Raw genomic sequence first — 20,571 nt, forward strand, 5'->3', positions numbered from 1 at the left:
CAGAGAAGGCCATACCTGCCTTCTGCAACCTCCAACACAATTCATCCTCATAACCCACTCCTCTCGAAGCTGGGATATTATTCCTGGTATTGTGCTTTCCACTCACAACTACCCATCTTAGCTCTAAATTTCATTCCTAAAATTGAAGGTGATCTTTTTGTTCTTCTAATTTGTTTCAGTTTCAGATATCAACTGAAACAGCAACTTTTTTTCAACTTAAGATAGTCTAAACACTAAATCCAATACTCTTCAGATGAAACATTTTAGAGCTAACCCTGAAACACTTTTAGCACTAGTGAAATGGGAAAATAAGAAATTTCATAAAGCAATAGGAAAAAATTCAACTACACTTATACATAGAAATTTTTTCATTAGAAGTGTTTGCAGTAGACACCTATCCAGGCTCTTCCTTAAATTTGATGATCTTGTCTCTGGTTAGCATACACAGCAACAGGGAGCTCATGCTTCAAAAGCCTACCATTCCATTTTTGATACTTCTAACTATTCTAAAGATTCACTCTACTAAAGAAAACAAATTATCTTTAACTTTCTCTGAGATTGATTGCTAGAAAAAGATCTCCCCCTTTTTTTACCTAATAAACTTCCCTTTACTTAAAGGCCACTCCTATTATCCTGTAAATATTTTCTCTGGGTGAAATTTTCCAGTCCCATTTAACTGTAACCCATGGTACATGTTATTCATCATTTATTAATTCAACAAATATTTACTGAGTGCCACTTCAAAATATTCACTGATCCTCCAGCTCTTTGTACTTCTTTTGGGTGGACTTTTAATGACAATATTCCACTTGAGCTATATTTTGTGGAGTCATGTCAATGCATACAAATGAGGCTGAGATTACATTATCTTCATGAAAAACCATTTTATACTGTTGTCTATAATTGGATCTGTAATAGCTAAAACTTTCTGAGATTTTTTTTAATGAAGAAATGTTGAGCCACAAATCTTCCTTTCTTTGCTAGTATTCAATTTTTGAAACTAAGTGTAAGATTTACCCTGTTGGATTTCATCTGTTTCTTTGACCTATCAAAATGTTTTATTTTTATTCAGAAATTCAATGTATTTGTTACTCATCATTTTCTGCACTTAACAAATTTCCTAAATAGGCTTTCATGTCTTCATCAATGATGTTTTTTAAAATGTATAGATCCTGGTGACATACCACTTTTTTTTCCAGTAATCTTTTGGAGTAATTTTCAACTAGCATCAACAATTGTATCAATAAACATTAAGATATCAAAAATGCTTGTTCAAAAAATGTTTGTGCTAGCTGGACAAAAAATGTTGAATCAGAATCACTGTTGCTCAAGTTAAATGTGAAATAGATTTCTAGAATTGCATAGCTTGCTAATAATTATTTCTTATTTGTAAGTGTTCATATATCATTAGTAAAAATATACTCTTAAATAAACACCGGACTTGTTTAATTATAGTTTCTGGAATACAAGTGTGCGTTTTCCCCTCTGAATAAGCAAGTATTTGCACTTTTGTAGTATTTTAAAACTTCTCATAGTTCCAAAGTGCAAAGTGTTGACAGATATTTTGCATCATGCTTGTAATTGTTTTTGTGCCCTCAGATGTAATTTGCATGAACTTCTGGTTTCTCCTGTTAAGAGAGCCTCATAATAGAAAATAAAAATACACAGCTTCTGGGGCTGAGCAGGCTTAGGTTGTCATCCCAGTGTTTACACTGAATATGCTTTGAGTCCTTGAGCAACTTCATGTCCTTCTCTAAGCCTAGATTTCCTTTTCAATAAAAGTAATGATGTCATTCCTACTACACATACTCTTATACCTTTCTGGTGGGACTGCAAATTGGTGCAACCACTATGGAAAACAATATAGAGATTCCTCAGAAAACTTGGAATGAAACCACCATTTGACTCAGTTATCCCACTCCTTGGTCTATACCCAAAGGACTTAAAATCAGTACACTATAGTGATACAGCCATGTCAACATTCATAGCAGGTCAGTTCACAATAGCTAAGCTATGGAAGCAACCTAGGTGCCTTTCAAAGGCTGAATGGATAAAGAAAATGTGGTATATATACACAATGGAATATTACTCAGCCATACAGATGGATAAAAGTATGGCATTTGCTGGTGAATGGGTAGAACTGAAAAATATCAAAATATCATGCCCAGTGAAATAAGACAATCCCCCCAACCCAAAGGCCGAATGTTCTCTCTGGTATGTGGATGCTAACCCACAACATGGGAGGGTGAATAGAAATCCATTGGGAAATGAAAGGAGGGGAGAGAAGAGAGGAATAGGAAGAACAGTAGAATGCACTGGACATAACTTTCTTAGCCTTGCATTTGAACACAAGACCAAGGTAACTCTGCATCATGTACAACCATAAGAATAGGATCTTAGGGGCTGGGGTTGTAGCTCAGTGGTAGAGTGCTTGCCTCACACATGTGAGGCACTGGCTTTGATCTTTAGCACCACATAAAAATAAATAAAGTTATTGTGTACATCTACAACTAAAAATAAAAAAAGAATACATGGATCTTCTTAATTCAGGAAAAATTAGAATTGGGTCATATTTAGAACAAGTTATACTTCATGTATACATAATATGCCAAAATACATTCTACTAAAAAAAACAAATAATTTTTTTTAAAAAAAGTGATAGTGTCTTTACATTCCTAGGAATACGTGAGCTATGTGTGTGTAAAATTTCACTAGGGGTAAAAGGTTCTTGAACTCAGAGACTCATTTAACTTCTTCATTGCTACATACACAGAACTTAAAGAATATGTATAGAAAATTTCCTAAAAGCAATTGCTGAATAAATTTATGGTACATGATAGATGCCAATTAATGTTGTTTTAACTTCTCCTTCCTGACCTACTTTGATCCTAATTTCTTCTTGGCAAAGTTTTACCCTGTGTACTTTGAAGACCATTGTCTTTCATGTGGAAACTAGAAGTAAAATAAATGTTGGCTTATTCTTTCTTATTCTTTTAACATCACAGTGTCTGGTCCAAAACTAACTCTTCCTGATGGTCTTTTTGCCTACACAGTAGAAAAGGAGAGAAATGGTTTTTGTCCTCAGTCTATTTTAAAACCCTACATATTCTGAGTTTTAGTATTTTCATAATGAATTTCTGGCTAGAGTACTTTTTTTATATTCTTCCTATGCAGTGTGTCTGCATCATTTCTGATTTCTTAATGTCAACCACTTTTTCTTCTTTTATGGGATTATTTATGTTTGAATAGATAGCATTTATTTACTTTGAGATTTTTATACCTTTCTTTATTCCAATCCTTTTCAAATTACCCTCTTGTTTTAGGTTCCTAAACATGGACTCGTGTTTTCTATGAATATTTTCAGGCCGTTTTCCTAAAGGCCAATGCACATATCAGGCTATATTCTGTGTATATCCTTCCTTTGGTTTTATGCCAATGTTTATACATAGAAAGTCAGCCCTTCATTTTTTTTAAAGTAATGTTCAAAGTAGCAGTCTCAGTAGTTGCTTCTAGAAAATGAATCTATTAATGAGGAAAGTCAATAGTGTTTCAGATCTTCTACTTTAAGAGAAATTAAGTTTCCAGAGACATTTTTCAACATCAAAGTTTTAATACACTTTGGTATTTTGCATATATTAAGTGATCCCTGTATTTTAATTGCATTATCAAAATCTATCCAATTTCTCCAACTAGGCTCTACCTCCTAAAGATTTTACCATCTCCCAATGGCACCACTACCTGGGGACACACAAGTCTTTGAAGGATATTCCAGGTCCAAACTGCTATAGCCACTATATATTTTTTAATATCAGATATAAAACCATAATTTTTCCTGATTACCCTATACAGTATGGGATATTGGGTCTTTCACAAGAACTAAGATTTCCAAGGTACTTGCTTGACACCTATAATAGAATGTTCTTTGGAACTAGACATATCTGGGCATGAATTCTAACCTTGCCACTTATTAGTCACTTCCCATTGGTCAATTTTCTTGAACTCTATATATCTCAGTATCTTCATCATTAAAATGGAGAAAATAGACCTGATTTTCTGGTTGGTTTAGAAGAAAGTGAGACCATGTGATATCCTTTCAAGGAACAGTGTCTATTCCCTCTGTTTCATCTTTGACTTGCTTTCTTCTTATGAACAAATTAATTCCAATTTGGGGGTTTGTGAGTCCTCTGAGTCTTTCTACTTGGTTATTTTCTCTAGTCAATGCATTGAAAGGCTTTGATTAAAATCTTTTACCTCCTCCTATAATGAAACAAATTTCACTGTTTATAATAGTGATCTTTGAATTTTAGACCATGCTCCCTGGATGTTGCTGAAGAATTTGATATTTCTTGGTTTCTCTTGGTCTCAGTTTTCCTGCAATTTTTTTTTTTTTTTTGCAGTTCCCTGTTAATGTGGTAAACTATGTCTTGACAGTGGGTTCTGAGGGCATTGCTTGTAACTATGCTTTTCTTTATATATAATTTCAGCCAACTGTAACTATTATCAATTACTTTGATAAATGCCCCAGAGTCCTTTAGTAATCATGAAAGCATGATTATATTTTTTCTCGCTATTAAGAAAACTATAGACCATAATGACTAATACATAGAAATCTCTACTGTTTTCTTGAGAAGTATACATTAGGTGCAAAATCTTATAGTGTGTACTACTTTGAACATAATCTTAATTGAAAATTAGAATATATATTGCCTTTCTATACATTTTACTGCCTGAAAATAAAAGGCTAAAAATATTTTATTCATCATATTACAGTCGAATTCTACAGAATTTTTAAAGACCTGTCTTTATTAGACAACTCTTCATTATGTGTTGAGTTTTAAATTTTGGTTATATTATACAAAGTGTGTACAATAAATCATTTAAGTTATGTGAATACTAGAGTTAAGTGTGTTAACATTTTAGCTTTTAGACATATAATTTTAATATTATACTAATATTTATTTTACATTGACATTTATTTGTTCACTTTTTTGGAAAACATCTTCTATATTAATTATTGTTTTCCATGTACAATTTTTGATTCATTCTTGGGGTCCTGGGCACTATATTTTTATATCATAGTTATAATTTTGTTATTTTACCTTATACTTTCAAAGAAGGAAAACAAGCTAGAGAAATATCTACAATAATCTACACCATGGGTTAAAGCTTCCAGTCAGAACAGAGAATAACTGTGAACAAATGCTGAGATACTCAGGATTGCACCTTTCTCCCTGCTCAATTCGGCCATCCAGGCCTGGAAGAACAAGCTCTTTCTGACTAAAGAAAGGGAGAATGTGATGTGTATCTGGGTATACAGTGATTGAATTTTTCAGTCTTCTGGAAAATTAAAGCCTGACCAAAATATACACTTCTGTTTTGTTTCCTTTGAGACAGCCAAGAGTATGAGATAATAACTCCAAGCATCTCAAATAGCAGGAGATGCCAAGGCTGATGCATTGTTTCCTATTTCATGAGCTCAGGACAGGATGCTCAGCCCATAAACACATTTAGGGAGCTTTATAGGACACAAAATCACTTACACAGCACTCTGAGTCTCCATGTTTAATTCCTTTCCAAATTAATTTTTATGACTTCTCAGGGAAACTTTTCAATTCCCTACACAGATCATGAAATTTTGATTAAACATTTAATGAGGTTCTTTGCATAGATCTGTCTTATTTCCCAAGCCCCTTCATGCTACCGTGTCTATACAACTCAGTGGCCTTCTCTAAAATAAACCATTGAAAGAAACACATTATCTTTTTATAGTTCTATAACACACAGTCTTTTCAGTTTTGGCCTCCTTAATTATAGCATTTTTAAGATATTTATTTATGAATCCATTGCTGAGAGTCAACTGTGGGCCAGTCACCGTGCCAGATGATAGAAAAGGCAGAGTTGAATAAAAATGATGAATTTTGCTCACAAATAATTCATGGTATATTTGGAGATAATAAAAAAAATATTAACAATGTTTAAGTGAGATGAAAACCAATTTCTACTAAATACCTTGTGCATTGGTACTTTCTGGTGCATTACTTTTTCAGAATAATGTGGACAAAGATTAACTCAAAAACTTAATTTTTCCATTCAGTGGAGATAATAAAATTAGTCAATATATATGATGTGACCCTATGGAGCCTTCCACTAGTAATTTATAGCATATCACATAAATATACAATCATTCCATAGCATCTAAGAGCAACTGGGTTCTAGAACAATCCCCTATCCCCATGGATTCCTCAATTCCCTTATACACAATATTGTACTACTTGCATATAACAAACACATCCTCTCGTATAATTTAAATCATCTCTAAATTACTTGTAATTCCTAAGGCAATTAAATGCCATGAAAATAGCTGTTACTTTGGGGAATAATGACAAAGAAAAAGGTTTGTATAAGTTTAGTATAGATGCAATTTTTTTCTCAAACATTTTCAATTCTTTGTTAGTTGAATCTTCAGATGTAGAACCTGTAGATCTGGAGGGACAATTGTATATGTGCCAAGTACACATTTTTTTGTATTATTATATGGTGCTAGCTATTCATATGTATATGGTATTCAATTTCATAAGCATATGCTACAATTTATAATGTTTGAATAGTGAACTATAATTATGAAAAAGAAAATTCAATAATGTAACAGTAGAAAATAAGAGTATAATGAAGAATGAGCAACGAATTCTGCCTGGGGTTAAGGATTTAGGGAAAATCTGACAAAGGAGTCACAGTTATATTGACATGCAAAGAATACGTAGATGAGCAGGAGAGGGAGAGATATAGAGAGATAAACATATGGACAGGCAAGGCCAGGCAGAGAATGTAGAGCAAATACTCCGGTCATTAGAAAGAGGATATGCAAGAAAGCATGTGGACACCATAGCAAATTTGAGAGGTGGAAAAGAATTGGTATTTGCCAAATTTACAGAGCCTTTATTATGCAGACCTTGAGGGTACAATATGAGCATTTTCTTTTCAGCAGAGCCACACAAAGATTATAGATTTGGTTGAATATTGTTAATAAGTGGTTATTACTGTGAAGTTGGAGGAGAAATTGTCTGTTTATTCAGTTTCTTTGCAGCTGTGACTAAAAGGACACAAAACAACAGAAGAGGAGGAAAAGTTTATATGGGCCCCATGGTTTCAGAGGTCTCAATCCATAGACAAGTAGACTCCATTCCTGGGGGCTCAAGATGAGGCTGAATATCATGGCAGAAGAGTGGGGCAGGGTGAAGGAGCAAACATGATGATCAGAAAGCAGAGAGAGAGAGAGAGAGAGAGAGAGACTCCACTCTCCAGATACAAAATATATACCCCATAGCCACAACCCCAATGAAACACTACCCTTAGTCCCACCACACCTGCCGCAAGTTGCCAATCAGTTAATCTGATCAGAGATTAATTCACTGATTAAGTTAAGGCTGTAACCCAATTGTTTTTTTCTCCAAACTTTCTTGCATTATCTCACATATGAGCTTTTGGGGGACATCACATATAAACCATAACAGTGGATGGAACTAAGGGGCCAATTAAGATATTTTGCAGTACTTCACAACTGAAAAGGTGGTGTCTAATGTGTTAGAGAAAAGAGATGCATTCAATAACTATATTAGGCAGAAAGAAAAAATGTTATTGATTAATGAGATAGAAGAAATAAATAAGAAATGAATAAGTAATTTGATGGGTGGATGACTGCTGATTTCATTAAATGAACTGATGCAAAAAAGATCAATTGCATGGACAAAATGAGGTGAAAAATAGAATTATATATTTGTATGCCTATAGTTCATCTAAATAGGAATTTCTAAAAGGGAATTGTAAACATAAATGGAGCTCAGAAGATAGTTTAATTCTACATAAAATGGTTATTCTGCTATGATTATAGTAAAATCTGTGCTAAACCTAATAACAAAGGGTTAATAGACCAAAAATAATTTTTCACTAACATGATACATTGTCTTAAGACAAATTTTTTTTTGATAAATCAAATGATTTCAGTTATCTTATTCAAATAATTCAGCATTGGAAACTAGTGAACCATTGCTTGAGGAGTAGGCCAGATCTTTGAATTTTTTTCCCACCTCAGTTTCTCCATTTATTAGGTATTTATGACAATATCTATTTTGATGAGTTATTAAAATTTTCAAGAAAATTTAAAATAAGGAAAAACTACCTAAGTAAATTATATCTACAAGAAATACATTTTAAATTTAAAATATGGCTATATTTAAAACAAAGATGGAAAACAATATGCTTTGTTTTTTTTGTCAGTTTTGTCAGCACCATTTTTTGAATGTTATTTTTTCTTTTTTTTTTACAAAAAAATTATTTTATTTTATTTTTTTTTGCTTTTATGATCATATTTTTTATTGGTTGTTCAAAACATTACAAAGCTCTTGACATATCATATTTCATACATTAGATTCAAGTTGGTTAGGAACTCCCAATTTTACCCCAAATACAGATTACAGAATCACATCGGTTACACATCCACATTTTTACATAATGCCCTATTAGTAACTGTTGTATTCTGCTACCTTTCCTATCCTCTACTATCCCCCCTCCCCTCCCCTTCCATCTTCTCTCTCTACCCCATCTAGTGTAATTCATTTCTCTCCTTGTTTATTTTCCCATTCCCCTCACAACCTCTTATATGTAATTTTGTATAACAATGAGGGTCTCCCTACATTACCATGCAATTTCCCTTTTCTCTCCCTTTTCCTCCCACGTCATGTATCCGTTTAATGTTAATCTTTTCTTCCTGCTCTTCCTCCCTGCTCTGTTCTTAGTTGCTCTCATTATATCAAAGAAGACATTTGGTATTTGTTTTTTAGGGATTGGCTAGCTTCACTAAGCATAATCTGCTCTAGTGCCATCCATTTCCCTGCAAATTCCATGATTTTGTCATTTTTTAGTGCTGCGTAATACTCCAGGGTGTATAAATGCCACATTTTTTTTATCCATTCATCTATTGAAGGGCATCTGGGTTGGTTCCACAGTCTAGCAATTGTGAATTGTGCTGCTATGAACATCGATGTAGCAGTATCCCTGTAGTACACTCTTTTAAGGTCTTCAGGGAATAGTCCGAGAAGGGGAATAGCTGGGTCAAATGGTGGTTCCATTCCCAGCTTTCCCAGGAATCTCCATACTGCTTTCCAAATTGGCCGCACCAGTTTGCAGTCCCACCAGCAATGTAAAAGAGTACCCTTTTCCCCACTTCCTTGCCAGCACTTGTTGTTGTTTGAATTCATAATGGCTGCCAATCTTACTGGAGTGAGATGGTATCTTAGGGTGGTTTTGATTTGCATTTCTCTAACTGCTAGAGATGGTGAGCATTTTTTCATGTACTTGTTGATTGATTGTATGTCTTCCTCTGAGAAGTGTCTGTTCAGGTCTTTGGCCCATTTGTTGATTGGGTTATTTGTTTTCTTATTGTTTAATTTTTTGAGTTCTTTGTATACTCTGAATATTAGGGCTCTATCTGAAGTGTGAGGAGTAAAAATTTGTTCCCATGATGTAGGCTCCCTATTTACCTCTCTTATTGTTTCTCTTGCTGAGAAAAAACTTTTCAGTTTAAAGAGTCCCATTTGTTGATTCTTGTTATTAACTTTTGTGCTATGGGTGTCCTATTAAGGAATTTGGAGCCCGACCCCACAATATGTAGATCGGAGCCAACTTTGTCTTCTATCAGACGCAGAGTCTCTGATTTGATATCTAGCTCCTTGATACACTTTGAGTTAACTTTTGTGCATGGCGAGAGGAGGGGATTCAGTTTCATTTTGTTACATATGGATTTCCAGTTTTCCCAACACCATTTGTTGAAGATGCTATCCTTCCTCCATTGCATGCTTTTAGCTCCTTTATCAAACATAAGATAGTTGTAGCTTTGTGGATTAGTCTCTGTGTCCTCTATTCTGTACCATTGGTCCACCCACCTGTTTTGGTACCAGTACCATGCTGTTTTTGTTACTATTGCTCTGTAATATAGTTTTAAATCTGGTATTGCTATACCGCCTGATTCACACTTCCTGCTTAGAATTGATTTTGCTATTCTGGGTCTTTTATTTTTCCATATGAATTTCATGATTGCTTTATCTATTTCTATAAGAAATGCCATTGGGATCTTGATTGGCATTGCATTAAACCTATAGAGAACTTTTGGTAATATCACCATTTTGATGATGTTAGTTCTGCCTATCCATGAACAGGGTATATTTTTCCATCTTCTAAGATCTTCTTCTACTTCTCTTTTTAGGGTTTTGTAGTCTTCATTGTATAAATCTTTCACCTCTTTTCTTAGGTTGATTCCCAAGTATTTTTTTTTTTTTGAGGATATTGTGAATGGAGTGTTTTTCCTCATTTCCGTTTCAGAAGGTTTGTCGCTGATATACAGAAATGCCTTTGATTTATGCATGTTGATTTTATATCCTGCCACTTTGCTGAATTCATTTATTAGTTCTAGTAGTTTTTTTGTAGACCCTTTTGGGTCTTCTAGGTATAGAATCATGTTGCCTGCAAATAGTGATAATTTAAGTTCTTCCTTTCCTATTTTTATGCCTTTAATTTCTTTCATCTGTCTAATTGCTCTGGCCAGTGTTTCGAGAACTATATTGAATAGAAGTGGTGATAGAGGCATCCCTGTCTTGTTCCAGATTTTAGGGGGAATGCCTTCAATTTTTCTCCATTGAGAATGATGCTAGCCTGAGGCTTAGCAGAGATAGCTTTTACTATGTCGAGGTAAGTTCCTGTTATCCCTAGTTTTTCTAATGTTTTGAACATAAAGGGATGCTGTACTTTGTCGAATGCTTTTTCTGCGTCTATTGAGATGATCATATGGTTCTTATCTTTAAGTCTATTGATGTGGTGAATAACATTTATTGATTTCCGTATATTGAACCATCCTTGAATCCCAGGGATGAATCCTACTTGATCATGGTGCACAATTTTTTTTGATGTGCCTTTGTGTCCGATTCACCAGAATTTTATTGAGGATTTTTGCATCTAGGTTCATCAGAGATATTGGTCTGTAGTTTTCTTTCTTTGAGGTGTCTTTGTCTGGTTTCGGAATCAGGGTGATGTTTGCCTCATAGAATGAATTTGGCAGAGCTCCTTCTTTTTCTATTTCCTGAAATAACTTGAAAAGTATTGGTATTAATTCTTCCTTAAAGGTTTTGTAAAACTCCGCTGTATACCCATCCGGTCCTGGGCTTTTCTTGGTTGGAAGTCTTTTGATTGCTTCTTCTATTTCATCTATTGTTATTGGTCTGTTTAAGTTGTGAGTATCCTCCTGACTCAGTCTGGGCAAATCATATGACTTAAGGAATTTATCGATGTCTTCACTATCTTCTATTTTATTGGAATATAGGTTTTCAAAATAATTTCTAATTGTCTTCTGTATTTCTGTAGCGTCTGTTGTGATATTGCTTTTTTCATCCCGTATGTTAGTAATTTGAGTTCTCTCTCTTCTTCTCTTCGTTAGCATGGCTAAGGGTCTGTCGATCTTATTTATTTTTTCAAAGAACCAACTTTTAGTTTTGTTAATTTTTTCAATAGTTTCTTTTGTTTCAATTTCGTTGATTTCCGCTCTGATTTTAATTATTTCTTGCCTTCTGCTACATTTGCTGTTGTTTTGCTCTTCCTTTTCTAGGGCTTTGAGATGAAGTGTGAGCTCATTTATTTGTTGGTTTTTCCTTTTTTTGAGGAATGACCTCCAGGCGATGAATTTCCTTCTTAAAACTGCTTTCATTGTGTCCCATAGATTCCGATATGTTGTGTCTGTATTTTCATTTATCTCTAAGAATTTTTTGATTTCCTCCTTTATGTCTTCTGTAACCCATTGATCATTCAGTAACACATTGTTCATTTTCCATGTGATGTAGGATTTTTCCTTCCTTCTTTTATCATTGATTTCCAGTTTCATTCCATTATGATCAGATAAAATGCATGGGATTATCTCCACCCCTGTATATTTACTGAGGGTTGCCCTATGGCATAATATATGGTCTATTTTTGAGAAGGATCCATGTGCTGCTGAGAAAAAAGTATATCCACTTGATGATGGTTGATATATTCTATATATGTCAGTTAAGTCTAGGTTGTTGATTGTGATATTGAGTTCTATAGTTTCTTTATTCAACTTTTGTTTGGAGGATCTGTCCAATTGTGAGAGAGGTGTGTTGAAGTCACCCATAATTATTGTGTTGTGGTCTATTTGATTCTTGAACTTGAGGAGAATTTGTTTTATGAACGTCGCAGCACCATTATTTGGTGCATAAATATTGATAATTGTTATGTCTTGTTGGTGAATGGTTCCTTTTAACAGTATATAATGTCCTTCCTTATCCCTTTTGATTAATTTAGTCTTGAAGTCAATTTTATTCGATACGAAGATGGCCTCCCCTGCTTGCTTACGAGGACCGTGTGCGTGGTATATTTTTTCCCAACCTTTCACCTTCAGCCTCTGTATGTGTTTTCCAATCAGATGTGTCTCCTGGAGGCAGCATATTGTTGGATTTGTTTTTTAAATCCATGTTACCAGCCTATGTTGCTTTATTGGAGAGTTTAAGCCATTAATGTTTAGAGTTACTATTGATATATGGTTTGTACTTCCAGCCGTGTTTGATTATTTATCTTCTTTTTTTTTTTTTAATTTAGTTTGTTTCTCCATGGTTAGCTTTCCCCCGCCCTCTGTCTTTATAGAGGCACTTCCCACTGATGGTTTTGGTTATTGTTTTTCATTTCTTCCTCGTGTAGTGTTTTGCTCAAGATGCTTTGCAATGCTGGTTTTCTGGCTGCAAATTCTTTTAGCTTTTGTTTATCATGAAAGATTTTTATTTTGTTGTCGTACCTGAAGCTTAATTTTGCTGGATACAGAATTCTTGGTTGGCATCCATTGTCTTTCAGTGTTTGAAATACGTTGTTCCAGCATCTTCTGGCTTTCAGCGTCTGTGATGAAAAGTCCGTTGTTAACCTTATTGGTTTACCCCTGAATGTAATCTGCCTCCTTTCTCTTATAGCTTTTAATATATTCTCTTTGTTCTGTATATTGGATATCTTCATAACAATGTGTCTTGGCGTTGGTCTACTGTGATTTTGTGTGCTCGGTGTCCTGTATGCATCTACAATTTGTATATCCATTTCCTTTTTTATTTCTGGAAAGTTTTGTGTAATTATTTCACTCAGCAGGTTACTCATTTCCTTGGTTTGAATCTCTGTACCGTCTTCTATCCCGATGACTCGTAGGTTTGGTTTTTTTATGTTATCCCATATCTCTTGGATGTTTTTCTCGTGATTTTTAACCAGCCTTTCTGAGTTGGCTAGGCTCTTTTCAAGATGATATGTTTTGTCCTCATTATCTGACGTTCTGGCTTCTACTTGCTCCACTCTGTTAGTGATACTCTCAATTGAGTTTTTAATTTGGTTTATCATTTCCTTCATTTCTAGAATTATTGTTTGATTTTTTTTATAATCTCTATCTCCTGATAAAGATGCTTAACTTCTTCTTTTATCTGTTTATGTAATTCATTTTCAAAGTGTTCCTTCACTGTTTGGATTTGCTGTCTCGTATCCTGTTTAAGGTTCCATTCCATCTGTCTAAGGTATTCCTTGAGTTCTTTATATGACCATTTTTCTGCTGACTCTAGGTCCTCCTGAATATTTAGGCTGTCCTTCATTGTTTGTACTCCTTTTCTTCCTTGCTTTTTTATGCTGCTCATGTTACTTCTTGTTCTGTTTGACTGCTGAGTTACTGTTTACTCTTATAAATTTATTTGATGCTTGGGAGGAAAGATATTAGAAGGGAAGGGAAGAAGTCACTAAAGAGAATGAGAGTAGGCAGGTAGAATTCAAGGAAGGGGTAATAAGAAAATTGAAAAGAAATGAAAAGACAAAAGAAACAAAAACAAAAAAATTAGAAAAGAAAGAAAGAAAAGAAAAAAAATTTTTTACAAAAATAATAATGATAATTTAAAAATTAAAATTAAAATTTAAAATAATAATAATAATAATAAAATAAAAAAATTAAAAACATTTAAAAAAGTTAAAGAACAACAACAAAAAAATGAAAATGAAAGAAAAAGAAAAAAAATTATAATAATAATAATAATAAATGCAGTCCTAGAGTTCGATTAACTTCTCTTCCAGTAGGTGGAGCTGTGCCCACTGGGTCAAGCTTCTCCTCTCAATAGGTGGGAACCAATCACTGTGCAGCAGCTCTTCCTCACAGACTGGGCGGGTCTCCAATCCTGAGTGCCTAGGGCCTTCTCTTGTGTTTCCTCAAGCCAGGCCGCGCTCACCTGTGACGCTCACCACAATACTGGCTACACACCAAGTCTGCTGCTCCTGGGAGCCCTGTTTTCATGAACGCCTGGGCTCACTCTCCCTGTTTGCCTCCCTGAGACCCTAAGTTTGTAGAGCTTGGGGCTGAGAATCCCCCGCGAATTTGCTTGCCCTCCGGTAGCCACGCCCCCAGTAGCTGGTGCAAGCGACCTCAGTTGTCAGCACTGGTTGGAGCGGTAGCCGGGAGTTCCGCGCTGCGAGTCCCGCGCCACTCCTGATTCCCTCGGTCTAGCTATTGCGCTCACAGGAGAGCTGGGAGGGGCCCTTAAGGTTTCCCCACTGTGTGGAGAGAGATGGCTAGGGGATTACACACCTGTCACGCTGGTTTCAATGCAGTTATCTCCTCCGCCCGTGATGTCAGTTCTCTGCCAAGGTGGTATCCCATGCAAATGGTGACCATTCGTTCCCTTTGCCGGGTGACCAATGCAACGGGTGGGTCCTGACTGTCTCTCCCAATCCCCTTTTCAATCCTGTGGCCACTGCCTATGAAGGCTCGGCTGGCTTTTACCTCTGTAAGTTCATAAGGGCCGACCAGTTATTTCAGCAGGATAGTTAGTGCTGAGTCACGAGAAGCAGGCGAACCGGAGCTTGAATGCAGCCGATCCGGGCTCGGTGTGTGTGTTCTGAGGGGCCCAGACTGTACGCCCCAGATCCACGTCAGCTCAGCGTTGCCTAGTGATCCTGAGCAAACAGCATTTAGACAATTTACGGCTCCCTATGCCCGCGCAGTTGAAGAGGTCAGAGACTTGATCTCTCCGCACCCGCCACCATGTTAGATCCAACAATTTGCTTTGCAAGTAGTAAGCATACAAAGACTATGCTGACTATAGTAATATTCAAATAAGTTCAGAGAAAAATTTTGCCACCAATATTGCATAATGCAAAAAATGATCAATTCTATACTCTTTTGTTCATGCAAAAAGCTGAAAATTAAAAGAAAAATAAAGATAAATCCATAATTACATAGGAACATTTTAATATTCAAGTCTCCTCAATTAATAGGACAAGCAAACATCTGAAGGATATAGAAAACTTGACGACATTTTCAACTACCTTCAATTAATTGACATATAGTGCTAGACTTTGCCCCAAAACTTCAGAATATACATTACTTTTCAAATGGGCACAGCTTCTTCATTAATTTATGTCATATATTGGATCACAAAATAAGTACCAATAATTTCAAAAACTAAAACCATTCAGAATATTTTCTTTGAATATGGAAAATTAAACTAAGATCCAGTAACAAAATTATTAAAATTTAATGACAGCCCCCTACTCACCCACATGGAGGGAGGAGGAGCAGACCACGCATACATAGTGGGAGGACAGTGACAGCGACACATGGAGTGGCTTTCCCCATTAGCTTCCATCTAGTGAAAACAGCCAGGAACTATAAGACCATCACCCAGGTTCATGCAGGCAAGGTATTGGTATCCTGGAGGACACTATAAGATTGTAAGGTAGAAACTGTAATACCTTGAATCCATACTGCTAGAGAGGAAAGACACATGTATAACATGAAGAAACAAGAGGAAAAGTTCCTGAAACAAACCAAGCTAGTATAATAATAGATTCCATTGACAGCACAGTAGATGAAATGTCAGAGAAGGAGTTCAGAATGTACATAATTAAAATAATCTGCAAAGCATGGAATGAATTAAGACAGCAAATACAGAAAACAATCGATTGCATCAATAAAGAGATACAAGAGGAAATACAGATTGCAAAAGATTACTTCAAGAAAGAGATAGAGACTCTGAAAATAAAATCAAACAGACATTCTTGAAATGAAGAAAACAATAAACCAAATAAAAATGCAATAAAAATCTTCAACAACAGACTAGATTACCAGGCAATGAAGATGAAATATATAATCTTAAAAATAAATTTAATCACACAATGAAGATGGTGAGAAACCATGAACAGAATCTCCAAGAACTATGGAACAACATGAAAAGACCAAATGTAAGAATTATTGGGATAGAGGAAGGCGCAGAGATACAAAACCAAAGGAATGCACAAACTATTCAATGAAATAACATCAGAAAATTTCCCAAACATGAAGAGTGAATTGGAAAACCAAATACAAAAGGCTTACAGGAGACAAAATGTAGAAAATTACAACATATCTACACCAAGGCACGTTATAATGAAAATGTCTAGCATACAGTATAAGGACAAAATTTTAAAAGCCATGAGAGAAAAGTTTCAGAATACAAATAAGGGGAAACCAATTAGGATCTCAGCAGATTTCTCAACCCAGACCATCAAAGTTAGGAGACCCTGGAACAAAATATACCAGCTCCAGAAGAAAATGCATGCCAACCAAGAATCTTATATACAGCAAAATTAAGCTTCAAATTTGATGAAAAAAATAAAAGCCTTCCATGATAAACATAAATTAAAAGAATTTACAAAGAGAAAGCCTACACTACAGTTTGTTCTTTGCAAAATATTTCATGAGGAGGAAATGAAAAACAACAATGAAAATCAGCAAAGGGAGGAACTATACTAAAGAAAAATCCAATCAAAGGAGAAACAAAGTCAAGTTAAAAACCAAAAATAAACCAAATGACTGGGAATATAAGCCATGTCTCAATAATAATCTGAATGTTAATGACCTAAATTCATCAATTAAAAGACATAGGTTGCCAGACTGGATTTAAAAAAAAAAAAAAAAACATAACAGTATGCTGACTTCTAGAGACTCATCTCCTAGGAAAAGGCATCCATAGACTGAAGGTGAAAGGATGGGAAAAACATACCACTCACATGGGCGACATAAACAAGTAGGTTTTTCCATCCTCATATCAGATAAAGTGGACTTTAAACCAAAGTTATTCAGAAGAGATAAAGAAGGACATTTTATACTGCTTAATGGAACCATACACCAACAAAACATAGCAATCATAAATATCTATGCCCCAAACAATGGAGCATCTACATATATCAAACAAGCCCTTCTCAATTTCAAGGAGCAAATAGATCAAAACACAATAATACTGGGTGACTTTAATACACCACTCTCACCACTGGATAGATCTTCTAAACAAAACATAAACAAAGAAACTATAGAACTCAATAATACAATCAATGATTTAAACTTAACAGATATATATATATATATATATATATATATATATATATATATATATATATAATTTCGTCCATCATCTAGCAAATACACCTTCTTCTCAGCAGCACATGGATCCTTAATTAAAATAGACCACATATTATGCCACAAGGCAACTCTCAGCAAATATAAAAATATAGAGATACTACCCAGTATTCTATCAGATCATAATGGAATGAAATTAGAAATCATGATAAAATAAAAAATAGAAGCTACTCCAACACCTGGAGACTAAATAATAAGATATTCAATGAGCAATGAATATCAAAAGACATCAGGGAGGAGATAAAAAATTCTTAGAGGTAAATGAAAATGAATCACAACTTATCAAAACCTCTGAGACACTATGAACGCAGTGCTAAGGGGAAAGTTCATTGCATTTAGCTGATTTATTAAAAGAATAAAAAGTCAACAAATAAACAGTCTAACATTACATCTCAAAGCAGTAGAGAAAGAAAATCAAATCAACACCAAAAGTAATAGAAGACAGGAAATAATTAAAACCAGAGCTGAAGTCAATGAAATTGAAACAAAAGAAACAATTCAAAAAATTGACAAAATGAAAAGTTGTTTCTTAGAAAAAATAAATAAAATTGATAAACTCTCAGCCATGCTAATGAAGAGAATGAGAGAGAAAACTCAAATTACTCAAATTTGTGATGAAAAAAGAAATATCACAATGGATACTATAGAAATACAGAAGATAATTAGAAACTATTTTAAAATTTATGCTACAATAAAAGAGAAAATCTCAATGACACTGACAAATTTCTAGAAACATAATCTACCCAAACTGAATCAGGAAGACACACACAATTTAAACAGATCAATTTCAAGCAAGGAAATAGAAGACACCATCAAAAGCCTACCAACCAATAAAAGCCCAGGACCAGACAAATTCTCAGCCAAGACCTTCAAAAATGAACTAATACCAATACTCCTCAAATAAGTCCATGAAACAGAAAAGAAGGTAACCCTTCTAAACTTATTCTATGAGGCTAGCATCACCCTGATGCAAAAACAAACAAAGACACATTAAGTAAATAAAACTTCAGAGTAGTATCCCTGGTGAACATAGATGCAAAAATTTTCAAAGAAAAGAAAATCCTGGCTAATTGCATACAAAAACATATTAAAATGATAGTGCACCATGATTAAGTGGGGTTCATCCCAGGGACGCAAGGTTGGTTCAACATACAGAAATTAATAAATGTAATACCTCACATCAATGGACTTAAAGATAAGAATCATATGATTCAGCGTCTCAATAGATGCTGAAAAAACAATCAATAAAATACAGCATCTCTTCATATTCAATACACTAGAACAACTAGGAATAGTATGATCATACCACAACATTGTAAAAGCTATCTATGCTAAGCCCAAGGCCAAAATCATTCTAAATGGAGAAAAATTGGAAGCATTCCCTCTAAAAACTGGAACAAGACAGGATGCCCTCTTTCACTACTTCTATTCAACAGAGTCCTTGAAATTCTAGCCAGAGGAATCAGACAGACCAAATAAATTAAATAGGAAAAGAAGAACTCAAACTATCACTATTTGCCAATGACATTACTTTATATTTAGAAGATCCAAAAAATTCCACCTGAGAACTTCTAGAATTAATAAATGAATTCAACAAAGTAGCAAGATATAAAATCAATACCCATAAATAAAATGCATTTATATACATAGAAAGAAATTAGGAAAATAACCCATTCAAAATAGCCTCAAAAAAATACTTGGGAATAAATCTAACAAAAGAGGTGAAAGACCTCTACAATGAAAATCACAGAACACTAAAGAAGGAAATGGAAGAATAACTTAGAAGATGGAAAGATCTCCCATGCTCTAGGATAGGTAGAGTTAATATTGTCAAAATGGTGATACTACAAAACTGTTATACATGTGTAATGCAATTCCTATTAAAATCACAATGACATTCTTCTATAGAACTAGAAAAATAAATCATAAAATTTATTTGGAAAAATAAGAGGCCCAGAATAGCCTAAGAAATCCTTCGGGAGAAAAGTAAAGCAGGAGTCATCACAATACCAGATTAAACTACACTAAAGAGCACTAGTAAAAAAAAACAGCATGGTATTGGCACCAAAACAAACATGTAGACTAATGGTACAGAATAGAAGATACAGAGACCAATCCACAAATACAGTTATCTCATATTATACCAAAGTGTAAAAAAAATATGGCATTTGCAGGCACATGGAGAAAGGATAGCCTCTTTAACAAATAGTGCTGGGAAAACTGGAAATCCATATGCAGCAAAATAAAACTAAATCCCTATCTCACCATGTGCAAAATTCAACTCAAAGTCAATCAAGGACCAAGGGATTATACCAGAGACCCTGCACCTAACAGAAGAAAAACTAGGCCCAAATCTTCATCCTGTCAGATTAGGCCCCGTCTTCCTTAACAAGACTCCTAAGGTGCAAGAAATAATATCAAGAATCAATAAATGGGATGGATTCAAACTAAAAAGCTTCTTCTTAGCAAAAGAAACAATCATTAAGGTGAAGAGAGAGCCTACATTATGGGAGCAAATTTTTACCACATGCACATCATATACAGCACTAATCTCCAAGATATATAAAAAAACTCAAAAAACTTAATACGAAAAACAAACAAACAACAACAACAACCTAATCAATAAATGGGCTAAGGAACTTAACAGACACTTTTCAGAAGAACATATACAAGCAATCAACAAATATATGGAAAAACATTCAACATCTTTCATAATTAGAGAAATGCAAATTAAAATTGCTCTAAGATTTCTTCTCACTTCAGTCAAAATATCAAGAATACAAGCAATAATAAGTGTTGGTGAAGATGTGGGGGAAAAGGTACACTCATACATTGCTGATGGGACTAAAATTGGTACAACCACTTTGGTGAGCAGTATGGAGATTCCTCAGAAAACCTGGAATGGAACCACCATTTGACCCAGCTATTCCACTCCTTAGTCTATAACCAAAAGACTTAAAATCAGCATACTATAGTGACACAGCCACAACAATTTTTATAGTAGCTGAATTCACAATAGCCAATATGTAGAACCAACCTAGATACCCATC

This window comes from Marmota flaviventris, chromosome 7 (genome assembly GCF_047511675.1).
Source record: "Marmota flaviventris isolate mMarFla1 chromosome 7, mMarFla1.hap1, whole genome shotgun sequence".
NCBI lineage: Eukaryota > Metazoa > Chordata > Mammalia > Rodentia > Sciuridae > Marmota > Marmota flaviventris.